The sequence below is a fragment of the Mesocricetus auratus genome, unplaced genomic scaffold, assembly GCF_017639785.1.
Source record: "Mesocricetus auratus isolate SY011 unplaced genomic scaffold, BCM_Maur_2.0 Super-Scaffold_100676, whole genome shotgun sequence".
NCBI lineage: Eukaryota > Metazoa > Chordata > Mammalia > Rodentia > Cricetidae > Mesocricetus > Mesocricetus auratus.
Window position 1 is genome coordinate 32,450,206 of NW_024429266.1, and position 16,091 is coordinate 32,466,296.

The 16,091-nt window shown below is 36.7% G+C and overlaps 1 long non-coding RNA gene across 1 annotated transcript in view; it reads left to right on the forward strand.

Annotated features, from left to right (window-relative positions):
- LOC121136613 overlaps positions 1-11,961 on the forward strand; it is a 65,979-nt gene extending 54,018 nt beyond the window's left edge. The window contains exons 2-4 of the long non-coding RNA XR_005873649.1: positions 7,924-8,078; positions 8,740-8,785; positions 11,560-11,961. This is a non-coding gene — a long non-coding RNA (uncharacterized LOC121136613). The remainder of the gene's footprint in view (positions 1-7,923; positions 8,079-8,739; positions 8,786-11,559) is intronic.
- Positions 11,962-16,091: the final 4,130 nt, after the last annotated feature.

Sequence of the window (16,091 nt, forward strand, 5' to 3'; positions counted from 1 at the left end):
CACTAGTGCTTTCCAACCTTCTTCATGCTGTGGCATCCAGAAAGTGCTAACACTTTTATCACTTGCTGAAATGGATAAACCAAGGCTGCTAGCAGAGACAATGAACCTATGTCTTGGGCTGCTTCAGGCCCATCCGGTTAAGCTGATGCAGGGGTTTCCCTAATTTTTCCCTAATTCCCAATATTTTTGACACATCTTAACTTTTGGAAGTTTTCATATCCATAATGCCTCTAGAACATGTATGCCCCATCCCACTTCTGACACCAAATGAAGATGGAACTGATCCACACAATGAATATTGGGAAAGGGGTGTCTAAGTTATTTATTTAGAGAGCAATCACTTATATTAGAAATAGAATACTCAGTGCTCTATGGTCTCGAGCCTCAGCCAGGTTCTAAGAGGGAGCAAGTGTCCCCTCCTCTACCATCTCTTATCCCTGAATTCTCCCACCTACCCTTGGGGCGTGGTCAGCTTAAGGTACATGACCTCTACCTACACATATATACACAGATACATATGTATGAAATAACACCAGAGTTTTCAAATACATCAAATCAGTAAGAAATAGACTATTTGGGAGTGAGACGGCTGAATTTACATTTAGGGAAATTACAGCTGAATCTATGAACTTCTGAAATTTCAGAAATGATTTAAAAGAATGAATAATTCATGAAAAACGTGTAAATAAAAAATAACAATTTGGGTATAAGTAAGACTTTTCTAAATAAGATCTTAAGAATATCAAAGTAGAAAGAAAACGTACATATGATGCTGTAACGATAAACGGCACACTTACTGAGAGTAAAACTAAGTATTTGTTGTGCAAATTACTCACAAGATACCAAACAAGTAACCCAGATGAGCCGAGTAGTTTTCCACCACCGAACTGGAAGCCGAAAGCCGGAAAAAGAGACCAAGACTTCCGTTGTTCAGTCTTTTATACCTTCCCCCATAATGCCCCTAGCCATGCCCAAAAGTGGGCCTGGCTAGTGACGTAGTTCACCGCCTACGTCCGTATACGTCTTTATGTCTGTCCGTATATGTCTTTAGTCATACCTAAAGTGGGTGTGGTTAGCTGTGTGGTAAACTGCTCTTTTATTACCTCATCTGTGTGTGCCTCTAGTAAGTCACATGGTTAATGGTGGCATTGTTTTCCTCCTACAATTCCCCTTTTAGTCTAAAAAGGATATTTAAACTTAAACCAACTAACTTGTGTCAAATGATCAAAATGTATCAAACATCTATCCCATCTAAACCTAAACTTCTCTGAAAGAAACACCCAAGTCTGAACACCTCCTTCCAATCCCAACTCTAAAATAATTGAAAACTAACACTAACAGGTGTAAACTATCCTATAATATCAATAGTAGGGAGAGGGGGCGTGGAATTCTCAAAACTACTTCCTGCTGAGATGGGACGATGATAATCTCATGGGGACCTATGAGAAGAAAAATGTTAGTGTAACAAAATCTTCAGTAGATCAGACAGTCTCTGTTTGGCAGGAGATGCTTGATTGAATTTCCTGACTGGGGTTCTATAGTGTTGATTGAAGCTGTCGTCTGAAGCTCGGGTCAGATTGTAGAAGATGTGCTGTTTCAGTTCCTTGGTCTGGAGTTGTGTCGAGTGATGTAGTTTCAAGCCAATATCGTGCTTATCAGGAGGAGTCAATGATGTGGGGCAGTTCAGATGCTTCCAGTCGAATCAGGTGGAGTCAAGGAAGTGGATCCTCATTCTCTTTCGGAAGCAGTTGAAGATTGCTGTCAGGAAATCCCTTGTTCTCTGGAAAACTCAAACATTAATGTTAACAAAGAAATATTTTAACTTTTATATGTATGCATACTGGAAGAGGTGACAATAGGGAAGATGGTAAACATGAAGGAAATTAGACTTTTCAGAAAAAGAAATCCACAGATAACAATCCCTAATTTTATTTTCTTCTGTCTTATATCAACGTCTCTTTGATATAATACAGAAATTCTAAATTTTATTTACATAATATGCTTGAATTTAGAGTAGAAGGGCCAATCCAACTCCAAAGCCAGCTTCAGTTAAATGAATGAGGACTGAAGTGTGTGAAGAAACAAAGATAAAAGGGTACTATGAAAAACAATATAGAGAGATTTAGACTTTGATACCACACAGTGAGTTATTGTTTGTTTGATGGTCCTCAGGGTAGCTATTCATTCTTCTTCAAGAATCTATATGTCCTGTATTCTTTGCTGAGTTTACCTGTGAAGACAAAAAACAAAACACTTCTATTTCCTTTTAGGAGGTCACTTTACCCATGGTAGAATATGAATTTGTAGATGAGCTGTTATCTTCCTCCTCCTGAGATGTCTTCTGTTCTGATCGAATCTTAATTAATTTTGATGGAACCCAAAATTTTTCTTCTCCTGTGGAAACAAAAGCATAACCCCTTCCCCAACATAACACATATCCTGGTTTCCAGACTGAGGTCATAACATCCTTAAAATACACTGGATGGTTCAGTTCAGAAGTCTTCTCTGTAGTCCAGTGTCTTTCTGCTGCAGTTTGTCCTTTTTCATCAGCATTAAGAAAATTCAATGTTAGTAAAGCATTATGTAACCTGTGTTTAAGGGTCTTTGTTCTCCCTGGCTGTTTATGAAGCATTTCTTTTAAGGTTCGGTTAGATCTTTCAATCACTGCTTGTCCTGTGGGATTGTAAGGTATACCAGTTACATGTTTTATATTATAATATTTGAAAAATTGTTCCAATTTATTGGAGACATATGCTGGAGCATTGTCAGTTTTTATTGTTTTAGGTATACCCATAACAGCCATCACCACTAAGAGGTTTGTAATAACAGAATCAGCTTTCTCAGAACTGAGGGCAGTAGCCCATTGGAAGCCTGTGACCATCTCTATGGTATGGTGTACATATTACAAAATGCCAAATTCTGGGAAGTGAAATACATCCATTTGCAAAAGTTCATTTCTGTGAATACCTTTAGGATTACAACCTGCTGGTAATGGAGTTTGATAGTAGAATGAGCAACTGGGGCAATTTCTTACTATTTCTTTGGCTTGTTGCCAGGTGATAGAAAAATCCTTCTTTAAGCCTTTGCTGTTAACATGGTGTTTTTTATGAAATTCTGAAGCTTCTAACACATTACCTACTAATAAACGATCAATTTCATCATTGCCTTGTGCCAGAGGACCTGGCAGACCTGTATGGGATCTGATGTGTGATATATATATATATATATATATATATATATATATATATATATGATGAGTCCTGTTTCTGATGGTTTACTCTAATTGTAAAAACAATGAGGTTAATTCTGTACTATCAGGAACAAATTCTGCAGTCTCAATGTGCAAGACAACTCTTTCTGCATACTGAGAATCCGTGACTATATTGAGAGGCTCTGTAAAGTCTTTAAGTACCATGAGAATGGTATATAACTCTGCCTTTTGTACGGAGTTGTAAGGGCTTTGAACTACTTTACTTATATTTCCTGATTTATACCCTGCCTTACCTGATTCGTTTGCATCCATGTAGAAGGTAAGAACTCCAGAAATAGGTGTTTGCCTCACCATACGTGGAAGAATCAAAATTGTTTTCTTTATGAATTTGATTCTCTCTGTTTTGGGATAGTTATTACTAATAGTTCCCAAAAATTCACTGCATGCTATTTGCCAATACTCATTATCCTTCCATAAGGAGGAAATTTCCTCATTAGTTAAAGGTACAATAATTTCAGCTGGGTCTTTCCCAGTCAGTTGACGAAGCCTTAACTTACCTTTTAATATCAAATCGGAGATCTTTTCTATATATGTTTTCAATTTTTTATTCTGTTTATGTGGCAGAAATACCCATTCTAGTATGATGTCTTTCCTCTGCATTAATATTCCTGAGGGGTATTCTTTAGATGGTAAAATAACCAGAATACAGTCCGGCTTTGGATCCACACGGGCCACATGTGCTTCTAATATTCTCTTTTCTACACATTCTAATTCTTTTTCAGCCTCAGCTGATAGTACTCATGGGCTGTTTAGGTCTTTATCTCCTTTTAAAGCCATTTTTAGGTGTTTTAAACCATGCCCTTCTACACCAATAATCGTCTGTAATTGAGAGATTTCTCCTAATAGTTTTTGAAAATCATTAAGAGTCCGGTAACAATCTCTTCTGATCTGTACTTCCTGCGGTCTAATTTTCTGAGCGTCTATTTTATAACCTAAATAGTTAATAGATTCTCTTCTTTGTACTTTTTCTGGGGCAATTTGTAATCCCCAGTGAAGCAAAGTTTCCTTTATTGCTTCAAGCATCTTTTCCAAAATATCCTTATTTGAATCAGATGGTAATATGTCATCCATATAATGATATATTAACGAATGTGGAAATTTTTTACAAATTATTTCTAGAGGTTTATTCACAAAATATTGACACAAAGTTGGGCTATTTAACATTCCTTGAGGTAGTACCTTCCACTGGAATCTCTGTACCAGTCGGGAATTATTATAGGTAGGTACCGTGAAGGCAAACTTTTCTCTGTCGTTTTCTTGTAACGGTATGGTGAAGAAGCAATCTTTCAAGTCTATAACTATAATTGGCCAATCCTTAGGAATTACAGAAGGTAATGACACCCCAGTTTGTAGAGACCCTATAAGCTGAATTACCTTGTTGATGGCTCTAAGATCAGTAACCATTCTCCACTTACCAGACTTCTTCTTGACAACAAAAACAGGTGAATTCCATGCACTAGTTGATTCCTTAATATGTCCAGCATCTAGCTGTTCCTGAACTAACTTCTCCAAAGCCTCTAACTGCTCAGATGTCATAGGCCATTGACCCACCCAGACGGGTTCATCTATCAGCCATTTTAAGGGTAGAGCTTTTGGTTGCTCTGTAGGTTTGGCACTAGCATCCTGCTTCTGTACAGCCTGTACATTTGGCATCGGTTTTCTGTACTGCCTTACTATATTCTTTCTACCACCAAGAGCTTGTCTATAATTCCTAGCTGATACATGAGGAATGTTAATCTGCGTATTTCATTGCTATAATAGATCACGACCCCAGAGGTTTATAGCAATATCTGCAACATATGGCTTTAACCTTCCTCTCTGTCCTTCTGGCCCAATAAAGTCAATCCATCTAACGCTCTGTTTAACTTCAGATAGGGTTCCAATTCCTAAGAATTGAACGTTAACCTCTTTTAAAGCCCAATTTGGCGGCCAGGAGCTCTGATTAATGGTGATGACATCACTTCCGGTGTCTAAAATGCCATTAATCACCATATTATTTACTTTAACTGATAACTTGGGTCTATGATATTGTGTAGAAGTTTTCCAAAATATACGTTTTGTACTTCCTCCTGATATAATTGATTCATCCTCTGGAGCTAATGTATTATCCAGTGCCGTATTATTTACAATGGGCAGTAGATCTTCTAATTGTCCTGGGAGAGGCTGTCCTCCACTGTCACTGGGAATGACCAGATAATCTTTCTTTCTGGGGCCTGCTTGAGGCCCCGATTCCCATTTCCCGGCTGTAAAGATCTACCTTGTCTATCTGTAGTTGACCAGCATTCGTTGGTCCAATGTTTTTCCTTTCCACACCTCCTGCAGAGACCAGGAGGCTGAGGCCTTCTGTTTGATGCATTCCTGGTAAAAGCATTATTTCTAGGAATTCATTGTCTAAAGTTCCTACTCAGATGTCCTATTTTACCACAGTTAAAGCACGTGGCATCTTTATGTCTGTTAAAATTCTTGGAGATTGCCTTCCCTACCCAGGCCTCTATATTATCATGGGTAGGGTATTTGGCATCTTGGTGCCTCCTCAGGCCTGTAGAAATAGCTTTGCCTACCCAAGCTCCTGTATATAGAACGCATTCCTCCAATGGCGCTGATCTTATTTTTAATGGACAAAGTACCTGCCTGCATTGTGGATTTGCATTCTCATGTGCCAAAGATTCTATAAGGAGTCGCCTAGATTCTGGATTTGCTACCTGTACTTCTATTGCTCTGGATAATCTCTCTAAAAATTCAGTGAACCTTTCCCTTGGACCCTGTACTACCTTGGTATAGGGTTGCATTATCTCTCCTGTTTCACAAACCTTATCCAAGGCATTTATTTATTTTTGTTAATTTTTTTTAAATTTATTTTTCAGTTTAAATTTAAATAAGACTCAAGGTTGCTTCACAAGTCAGTTCCAGGTCCCTCTCCCTTTCCCTCCCCTCCTCCCGTGCCCTCCCCCCAACCCCCCATTATCCCCTCATTTCCCCAGGAAGGGTGAGGCCCTCCATGGGGGTGTCCATATTCTGTCATTTCATATAGGGCAGGGCCTAGACCCTTCCCCAAGAGTTCAGGGTGAGAGTGCACCTCACATTGTTGGATGGGAGTCCAAAGTCCGTGTGTATACTCGGGATGGGTAATGATCTGCTGCCCAAGGCTCAATAGATTACCTAGGCCTCCTCACTGACACTCACATTCAGGGGGTCTTGATCAGTCCCATGCTGGATTCCCAGGCTAATGCCTGGGATTCAAGAATTAACCTTTGTCAGGTCAGCTGTATGGCATTTAAAGCAGCTGTACAGCATAAAGACAACATGTACTCATCATATGCAGACTGAACCTGCGTGTCAGCATAAGTCTTGGGGTACTTCATGACCATTCTTTAATTCCTGAATCTCCAAGGCTTTCGCCTCTTGCTTCCATAAAGCTCTCCATTGAATTTGACAAGAATTTTCGAGCACTGCCGAGGCTAATTGGCCCAGTCTTTTGGGGTTACTTTATTTACAGTGGCCCATGAGGTTAGGAGCTCTCTGACATAGGGAGAATGAAGACCATATGAATCAATGGCCTCCTTGATTTCCTTTAGGTCCTTCATCTGTATAGGATCCCATTGATAAGCAATGGGACCATTTGAGTGCTTTTTTGTTGCTGGTTTTTTGGTTACAGATACTGGGAAAACCATAGGTGAACACATAGCAACCTTAGGGAGATCTTTCTGGCATTTGAGAGGTGTTGGGAAACTCCTGTCCTGACCCGTTTTAATGGGGAGACGTTTTATGTAAAGCAATAAATACTCTAAGCAAAATTTTAAAAAACTAGAAAATTGCAAACATATTTTTTCATGAAATACACTGATCTTAATACAGAAAAATTAAAATCATTAATAAAAAGACATACTACAAAGTGAAAATTACTCAATAGTATAAATAGGTTCCTTTCAGACAAAAAAGTTAACTGGATTATACATATATGACCTTATGTTCACTTTTATTCATTTATTAAAGAAATGCATATGATATCAAAGGACCCATACAAAGGACAAATCATTTCTCATACATCAGATTGTTGCAAAGGATCAAGATGTTACATAATACAATATTGTTAATGGGGAAAGGCAGAATTTCATTCCCAGCCTTTATGAATTGGTTTTCATAATCCTGTGGAAAGCAGTTTAATGAAATCCACCAAATTAACCATTCATAACACTTCTCATCCAGGGATTCAGATTTCAAGAAGTCAGTGATATACATCCACAAAATTGAAGACAAGTATTCACAAAAAGTCATAGCATCATTTGGTATGGAAAGATAGACAACCAAAATGGTCAGTAATAGGGAAGCAAGCACATGTTTTAAAAATAAAGTAGATATATTATCCAGGAAAAAGAGCAAGTCATATTCCTACATTTGTAATGCAAAAGATCCAGGCAAATAACTTTAAAATGCGTGTGCATACAGATGAGTGTGTGTGCACAAACATCTGAAATAATAGGGGGGAAATGCTGAGAGATGAAATTGAGCTGCATAAGTGGCCAGGGATCTGGAGTATGAATGCGGTCCCTGTTATGTCCTAGTTGAAGTTTTTCTCTCCTGTACATATGCTGTTTATTTTCATTTTAAAATAGAAATAACAAATTGCTTTTAATAGTACTGATCATTTTCAGGTGTCAAGGATGGGACTTATCACCCTGACCTTTCCCGGAATGACCACCCTGCTAAATAAAGCCCTTCATAAGTATCTCAAAATGCTGAGGAGTTTGTGGTTGCAGCCATGCCTTTATGGTTCCTGTTCTAGTTGGCTGAAGATGCATTCATGGTGGTAAGAAATAGATTCAGGGGGTTATGGGATTTAATTTTAACCGAACCTTATTTGTTTCCCAGTCTTGTATAATACATTTACCTTTGATATTGGTCTCCAGAGGGAAAAATTTCCAGACAAGGTGTGAGTGGGGTGGAGGGCTGGAAGTACACATAAAAGTAGAGAAAGGGGTGAAGTTGGCTTTTAAATGTCTTTATGTGGCTATTTTGCCATTAGGCAGCTCCTGCTGTGGGTCATGTTTTCCTGTACAAACTACCTCACGTTTCAAAACCTTTACTTAGAAATACAGAGTGCAGGTAATTGGTAACTCTAAGCTCCACTAGAGTTACTCTTGCTCCACTAGAAGTTTTATGGTAAAATGTTTGGAAAGTTCTAATTGCTAGTAGCTTAATTTTAATAGTATACAATGAATCTGATGTGGATCCATTTCTATAACCTCTATATTCTCTTTATTAAAAAATAAATCCTTATATACTGTGTCTGCAAAATAATTTTGTAATTATTATTTCATGAAGCCACATTTTAAATCACTCAGAAAAAAAAGGCATTTCCAATAATGGTATAACAATACTGGCTTACATATTGCCTATGTAAGTTTAGGCTTAGCACTGTTCTTTGGAGGTATAACTCTCACTTACTCTATAATATCATTTTATTTCAGGCTTAAGGACTCCATTTAGAATCATTTAGAATCTATTTTATAACAGGTAGGTTCTATCTAAACACCTTCAACTTTTGTTTATGTGGGGATGTCTTGATTGAACCATATTATGCATATTTTTGTATAAGTTACAATACAATCATATCAGTCCCTCCTTCCCTTTACTCTCTCCAACCCCCCAAATTCCCTCATTCCAGTCCTCCCTTGATACCCCATTCCCTCTCAAATTCATGTCCCCTTTAACTTTGATTGTTATTCATACACACACAAATACAACTTGATGAATCTGAAAGAAAAAAATTACTGTCATTCTTGAAAAGTTTCTACACCCATATAAGCTTCTCCGCCGATATAGCAATCCAAATCAGACCAAAACAAGCCTCTGCTTATTGGATACAGTGCTTCCGGGTGGCCTTCCAGCACCCCCAGAGAGGAGGTGGTAAAGGGAGAGCAGAAAAACCTCGAGTCTGTTCCCTGGGGGACAGTTTAAATAACCTGTGGGAGTGGTCTTGTGCATCTCTGGGCCAGGGTCCATGATTTGTCAGGCTTTCTGAGATGCAGCAGGGTTTGGAGGGAGATAGGGACTTAGGTGTAATCTTAACCATAACATTCCCAGACTCTTTGGGTATATGGATGCCAGGGGCTGGGGTGAAATTTCCACCTTGACATACCAGACTGTTTTGGTATATATGGATGCCATGGGCTGGGGTAAAGCTTCCACCTTAACAATTCTTATATATAAAATTGTTTGCAACAAAATAAGACATAATACAATAAATTCCAAAGATAAATTGTGTTCTAAGAACAAACTAGCTGTGTTCTTTGGGGAAAAGGATTCAATGACATCAACTTTATGAATTTAAAAAATATATTACCTACTTATGTTTTAGCCATTGAACTCTTAAAAAGAATAACCCCAAGGCACCTATATTAATGAAACTGTAAAACTTACGCTTGAAATTACAATTTAAGGGTTGAAGAGATTCAATGAATCTGTGTTTAGTAAGACTGTAGGTTTTAAAAATTAATCAGTCAGAGATCTTACATATTACCAAAATAATAAATGGATAGTTTTAAACATTTTCAAAGTTCATTTGGTATTTTGTGTTTCATTTTTAGAAAATAAACTTGGCATGAATCTCTGTCAGATGATTGTGTTTGAAATTACAGCAAAAAATTTCAGGTGTAACAAATGCAGCATTAAAATGATTCTATGACACAGATCTTGAAACAAATTGTAGCATTAGTCATCCTTAAACATCAATAAAGAGTCTATTTCCATATATAATTATGTTTAATGGTTTGGAAACTATTTTCTCCTTATATTAAAGAATATTACTTTTATTAAAAATCTCTTAGGGTAGGGTGACATTTTACTGATTGAGTTTGAAAGCAAAGAACAAAGAGATGTTCCTTCTTATATACTGCATATGTGGGTTTTAAAGTTAGGAAGATCTGGATTTGATTCTCAGGTCTGCAAGTAAACTGATAGTGTGAGCATAGGAAAGATGCTTAATTGCCCTGGACTGAGGGCACTGACTTCAAATGGTAATGTGGATAATAATGATAATGTGTCTTGGGCATTTACCACTGTCTCTGGCGCATGATGATCTCAATGAAAGATAAATGTCCTTACCTGTTACTGTAAGTTGAAGAATATTCCCTACTTTCTTCTCAGGCAGATTAAAAGTTACATTGATTCATTTGGAGTAGAATTTTGTGTGAAGTGAGAGATAAGGATCTAGTTTCTTTTACATTTAGCTATCCGGTTTTCTGAGATTATTTCTTGAAGATGCTTTCTTTACTCCAATTTATATATTTGGACTCTTTTTAAAAATTCAGGTGGCTATAGGAATATGGGATTATATATGGAGCTTTAATTCTATTCAATTGATTACTGTCTGTTTTTGTACCAGAACTATGCTGTGGCTTAGTAGTAAAACTTGACACAAGGATGATGATTCATCCAGTGGTGTTTTCATTATTTAGTATTATTTTGGCTATCCTTTTTGTGCTTCCATATAAATTTTAAGATTGTATTTTTCTATTTCTGTGAGGAATTGTGTTGGGATTTTCAGAAATTGCAGTTCATCTATAGGTTGCTTTTGATAGGATGACCATTTCTGAAATATTAATCATACCAAACCATGGGTTATCTTACTTTGAGTTATTGATCAGTGCAGTTCAATGGACCCCCAAAACAATACATTGCTCTTGCTTATTCCCCAGAACTTGACTATAAGATCATACTCCTGAAAACACTACATGTTTGAATCATAGGGCAATTGCTAAATCAAGTTTTTATTGATATACAATCTTCTTTCTTAATGGCTAGCTTTAATAGTGCTAGAAACTTCTGTATGACCTTTTTTAAGAGAAAAGTAATCAAAAGTCTTATCAAGCTATGAACCCTTTAACATAAAATAACATTTGGCCTGGCACAATATGACCATAGGTGAGATGGAGACAAGAATGTTTTTGGGGTAACCAATTGCATTCTGACCAGATATAAGGCCTGTTCCACAAGATAAAACTCATGCCTGATATTGTTAACTTGGCCAATAACCTATGGATTGGTAGGTCCTAGGTCTTAGGGGAGAGCCTGCCACTACTATTTTGCCAAACAGACATAGTATTACACTACTTCCTATGTAATTATCTTGTGCCCATAAATAAGTGTATTTCTCAACCATCATCAGAGAATCTTCTTTTTGCAGTCGACACTAATTAATACAAAGATGCACAACTAGCCCAAGTACAGAGATTAAGAGTCTTGCTCAGACCTAAATAGGACATCTGTATCACTTCTTTTCTCCCAAGGGTCAGGGAGCATCACAGAAGAAGAAGCTGATTTCAAGAGCCAGAGGCTGCTGAGGACTTCTGGGAAGCAATGTTTCTCAATGACAAGGTTATTGCACATAAGAACTCACAGTGGTTGTGACTGCATGAATAAGACTACATAGCCAAAATGTCAGTATTGATGTGGGAGGTACTCATGAAGTCACACCCTTAGCTGAGGAACTATTGACAATTGATGGCTGCTGGGGAAGAGCCAATTTTTTTCAGGTGCCTGTGCTCTAGTAGATGGTCCAATACTCTTTCACTTACTGGCAACATTGAATGAATTCAACAGGATTAAAAAAGAACACATGAAGTCTATTCTCTAATAGATTCTATTATTGTATATAGTTTGTGCATGTTTATGAATAAAATATGGTATGTGATATTTGGTGCTTGATTTACTTTACTTAACATATTTTCAAATTTCATATGTATCATATCATAGCATGTATTAGTAATTCATTCCATTTTATGGGTGAATAACAATTATATAGCTTTACCATATTTTTCTTTTTAAAAAATTATTTTAATTATGTGTGTGTATTTGTGGGGGGTATGTCCAAGTGATTGCAGGGGCCTACATAAGTCAGGGGTGCTAGTTCTCTCTGGAGCTGGGGTTACAAGTGGTTATAAACTGCCTAACATTGGTGTTGAGAACTGATCTCAGACCTGCCCGAAGAGTGATATGCACTTTTAATCATTGAGCCTTCTCTCCAGCCCTTACCACATTTTCTTTATCAATTTATGGACATTTAGATTATTTCCACATTTATTGGCTAGTTGTGTTTTCTAAGCATTCATGTACTGTTAAACACAGCCTGTTGTGCTAGTGCAAGGAAGAAGAGAGACAACACTTAATAGGTTCCAAAAACTTTATTAAATCATTACATAAGTGCATCACTGATTCATCGGAACTCCATGACAAGGACTCAGGAGCCTTGTTCACTCTGTTCACCCTGAATAGGGACAGAAGTGGGGTTTATAAGCACAAAAGTCACAAATATTTGTTGCCAACTAACAGCTACATTTTTCACCAATCAGGAGTCAAAGATTGGGACTTTCCTTGTGTGTTCCATCGTTATCAGTTGACACAGTGTAAGCCTTTCAGATTCATTTGTTCTTTCTGTTGTTAGGAGCGGCCATTATGTCTTATAGAACTGAGGGGTGTAACAGGATTTCTATTGTCTAAGGAGGGGGTTGGTCAGCTGTTGGAAAGTTCTCACTTCCCCTAGGACTTGGGAACCTGAACTTGGTAAAATGGAGTCTTGAGTCAAAAATTACAGTACTTAGGACAAGGTGCCTGCTCTTTTCAGAATAATGTTCTTATCTGTAGACAAAATGTGTAGGGGAAATAGAGGTTTGTCATCAATGTCAAATGACAGAGTGGTCAAGTAGCATAACTGGCATGTATCCATTAAATTGTATATAAGGTGTTTGGTGTATCTAAAGAGAACAGCTTCAGCTTACTCTCACTGCTAGCTGGTTACAGACCTGAGATCAGAAATCAGATCTGTATGACTTTAAATCCCACTTATACTGTGCATGAGAGGAAACAACAGCTCATCATACTTGACTTTCAAACAGAATTGACAAATGTCATCAGATTTCCAAGAGATTTTTAATGAAAATAATATTCTTTAAAATGAAGATGAAAATAGTTTCTAAGCCAGTAAATGTCATTATGTCTGGAAATAGAATCTTTATTCATGTGCAAGGATGAGTAATGCTACAATTTCCTTCAGGATCTGTGTCAATGGAGGCATCTTAATGCTGAACTGATCACCTATGAATTTATTTGTTATTTCAAGCATGGTGGCCTTAAGCAGAGTCACACAATAGTCTGCTGGAGCAGGGAAGAGTGGAGAGTGATAGAGGGCTGCACTGGCAGGGGAAATGATGTCAGAACAGAGCCTCGAGTTAGAGAGGAACAAATTTAGACACATATTCAGGGCAAGGCACTCCTGTGGACAGAACAGCAGCTGCAAGTCCTGAGGTGGAAAGGGCGAATCATGTAGAAGACAAAGCAAGAAGGCTTAAGAGCCTTAGGCCTAATTCATTAGTGGAACTCTTCAAAAGTCTCAAAGAATGCAGTTTCTAGGCTCCTTTACGTCCCATTTTCAAATTTCCTTTAAAACAGAAATATTTTGCTAAAAGAAAAAGCGAAAGTGCAGCACACTCCCTCTTCGATAATCAATGCTGTAAATAGAGATAAATTCCAAGGACAATATTTTGAATGAAGTTTCTATGGTATTTTTTCATTTAAAACACACACACACACACACACGAAAGCTAACCATGTTTACTATGATTATGATAAACAATGTCAATGCCTGTGATGTTAGTCAGGAGTTTCTAGAGTAACAGAATTTAGAGAATAAATCTCTCAATATACATAGAAAGGGAATTTACTAGAATGACTTAAAGGCTGCAATCTAACTAATCCAACAATAGCTGGCTGTGAGCAGAAAGTCCAATAATCCAGCAGTTGCTCAGTCCACAAGGCTGGATATATTAGCTGGTTTACAATACACACAAGAATCCCAATGGAGTCTCTAATGCCAGTGAAGGAATGGACTTGCTGACAAGGCAAGAACAAGCAGGCAAAGAACAAAGGCTTCCTTCTTCCATATCCTTATATAGGGGTCCAACAGAAGCTATGGCCCGGATTAAAAGCTTGTGCCTTCCTACCTCAAAGACCTAGATTAGAAATGGATCTTCCTATTTCAAATTAAGCAAAAATCCTCACAGATGGGCCCTCTGTTTTTTTATTTCAGTTAATTCCAGATGTAGTCAAGTTAACAACTAAGAATAGCCATCATGTCTGTTCTAACTGTATAGAAGTTTATGGAGTTGTATAGACGTTGGGTCAGGCTAATTTTGTGGTATGATGTTTTTATTTATTTGCAAGTTTTTAATAATAAAGTTTATAAAGTTTAAAACACAATATACTAATACTTATTAAAAGTTGGCATCATAACAGATGATGTGGTATTTATAAATAATAAATGTTTATTGAGTGAACAAAGGATTGTGTGAATGAAATACATGTATATTCTCCAGAATATTTTATGCCATCACACACTTAATTCAAGTAATTTCTGATGTATGTATGCTGTTTTTTTGTAACATCATATAACTCACCATTGTTACGACTTAAAATTATTTTATAAACAAATATATGATAGTACATTATTTTATTTGATTACTTTTATAATTGTATTTGTCTATATAATATAGAGCAAGCATGATAATAATGCTAATGCACTATTGTTGGTGAAGCTTTATGTTAAAAAATAAAAAAGCCTTAAATGTAATTTTTGGGGCTGGAGAGATGGCTCAGCCGTTAAAGGATAGGCTCACAACCAAAAATATAAATGTAATTTTTTTTAGTAATTGATGTGTCATTGATGGTATTTGAAGATGTGGTTAGATATTTTACATATCTCCAATTAAAGCATCCTAATATTGCTTCAAGATGATTCAATGTGTGATTATATTTTTGGTGCTCATTTGCATGCTTTATTTAGTTTTTAATTTTGGATTCTTTTTCCTGTTTTAAAATAAATCAGTCCTAATGAAATTATGGTTCTAATGTGAAAAACAAGACTTTGGATTAAGGCTATATATTATCACTTATGTGAAATCCCAAGTAACTGAAAAGATGAGAAATGTGCTTATCATGTGATTATCTCATTGATTGTAATGTTAAATTTATATAAGGCCCGCAGTTCCTTTCATTTATTATCTTGATTGTTAATATAAGCATTTGTTACTTCTTATTTGCCATTAATTATTTTCAGTGAAAATTATAGTGATAGCTGTGACCTTTTCTGTTGCTGAAATAGTTGAAATTTATTTATTTAATAATATTCACTTTTGTGGCCTTATTAAGCTCAAAGCATTGGTTTTCAAGTCAGAATCTCCTAGAATTGATTTCTTGAAATCTCCATAATGTTGGCTGATTCTCCTAAGTGAATAACAACACAGGGTGAGATTCACTAATCTAGGTCATGACTACCTAATACAACCATGTTTTATATACTGTCCATTATTATCACATACATTGCTACAATGGGGAAAAAGAAGTGAAAATGAATAATGGGGAAAAAGAAGTAAAAATGAATAAAAATGAAATAACTCAATTAAAAAAAGAAAAGAAAAACAGTGGTTCTTAACCTGTGGGTTGAGATCCCTTTGGGAGTTTAATAACCCTTTCCTAGGAGTCACATATCGAATATCATGCATATCAGATATTTACATTATGATTCATAACAGTAGCAAAATTACAGTTATGAAGTAGCTATGAAATAATTTATGGTTGGGAGTCACCACAACATGAAAAACTGTATTGATGGGGTTCAGTGAGGATGAGAAGTACTGGAGAAAAGGTTTAGTGGTAGAGATCCACTCTGCCATTTACACATTACAGCACCTTACAGTGTCTGAGGGGTTTTATTCTGACCATGAATATAGGCATTATTCCTAAGAGATGAGTGGCCTTGGATGAACAA